The sequence below is a fragment of the Crocuta crocuta genome, unplaced genomic scaffold (genome assembly GCF_008692635.1).
Source record: "Crocuta crocuta isolate KB4526 unplaced genomic scaffold, BGI_CrCroc_1.0 scaffold143, whole genome shotgun sequence".
Classification (NCBI taxonomy): domain Eukaryota; kingdom Metazoa; phylum Chordata; class Mammalia; order Carnivora; family Hyaenidae; genus Crocuta; species Crocuta crocuta.
The window spans coordinates 6,081,731-6,083,535 of NW_027529175.1; positions in this window are offsets into that span (position 1 = coordinate 6,081,731).

Here is a 1,805-nt window from a genome sequence, read left to right on the forward strand (position 1 = left end):
GCTGCTGCCTCGTTGACAGGCGGCTGTAAGGGGGTTGGTATGGGGTGGAAAAATCAACTCTTCCTCCGTTTCTCCCTGCAAAATGGGATAAAGAGGAGGAGCCGAGGGTTTAGACTCAGGTTGTCGGGAGTCAGTTACCGTTTAGAAGTACCTAAAACAGGGGCCGATGCAGAGGAGGGTGGCACCTGGGGAAGTAAAACATGTTTAAGCCATGGAGGGGGTCATCCACCAAGTCGGCCCAGACAACGGTATACGGAACCTGGTCCGGGTGGCCCATGCAGGGCCGAGAGACCTGCTGTTCTACTTGGTGCAGAGTCTGAAATTTTCTCTTTTTAACTTTCACGGAGAGATTGTGTGCTCAAGCTCTGATATCCTTGAAGTGAGTGAGCAACAGGTCTAGGGGTTTAGAGGGTGTCTGTCCCATTTCGTCAGTCTAGTCGCCCAGTAATAAAGTCCAACAGACACAACCGACGGTCACAGGCACACACACAGAAAGACAGATAACAAAGTCCGCAGCGGAAAAGAAACTGAAACTGGGACGATAGCCTTCGGCCGATTCGTGGGAGCGACCCGCCTCATCCTCCTGGATCAATACAGACTAGGGGCACTCTGTCCCCTCTGAATACAGTCTAGGGGCACTCCATCCCCTCCGAAGGAGCCCGGAACGTCTTCCAGATCTCCCGCGACCGTGGCCCCCAGCGCGTCCGCCTTGACCACCTTTGGTCGCCTAATACAATTTGTCTCGAGACCAGAGTTACACAGAGGAAACAACAGAAAGAGATTCTTACCAGCTGGTCGACCCTCCGGTTCGGGGGTCCTGGGGGTCTTGGGGATCCCGGACGAGCCCCCAAATGTTATGCCCAGATTGTGAGACCCCAAAGACCACCGAGGAGCCGATTCCAATGCAAACAGACGAGGGTCTTTATTCAAGCTCGAGCAGGGACCCCCAATGCACCCCGACGCAGTGGTGATGGTGTGGAGTCCTGAACTCAGGGTCGCAGGGCTTTTTATTGCGGTTACAGTGGGATTCAGGGGCCGTCCAGCTTGGCAGCCTCCTGATAGGTTGACTTTTAGCACAGGCTGTCTTGTCGGTATCCGACTGGCTCGGCCCATCTTGCCGGACCGCAAACTGCCAACAGGAACGTCTAGGGACATAGGCGCCTCTTTTAAACTGATTGGCTGTTGCTGTTGCTAGGGAAGTAACGCAGGGCAGGCTGCCTAAGTACTTCCTGCGGTTTTTCCTGGAACTGGGTTCGGGCCTAGTTCACCCTCAAGATGGAGGCTTTTTCTAAAATGGAGTCAGTTAGGTTTAGGTCTCACATTACCATAAGGTCAGTTTTCTCTTTTTGTGGTTTAGGATCCACAAATGTGGTTTAGGTAATGTCTCACATTACCATAAGGTCAGTTTTCTCTTTTTGTGGTTTAGGATCCACGATGACGATGGTCATCACCAATCGTCCCCCTGAACTTCTTAATCCCTGAAGAGGAGCAAAATGGTGATATTCAAATTCTACCACTGCCATTTCATTCATGAGCTAAAATTCTGTAAAAAGAAACCTTCCCTAGGAACTATGTGGTCACCCTATGTTACAGATCACGCAGGAAAGGGATGATAGATGGCTGATTTGTTTATAAGTTTCAAAATAATGGGTCAATTCCCTAGGATCCTGTAAATGTGAACTTCTTTTTGGCATCATTATGAATGGATGGATTAAGCACATATAATGTGCTTCAATCCACTGCAGTTCTAATCCTTATTGATGTGCTAACTGTTCTATTCCTGGTCAGTGGGAGACTGTTCCGTG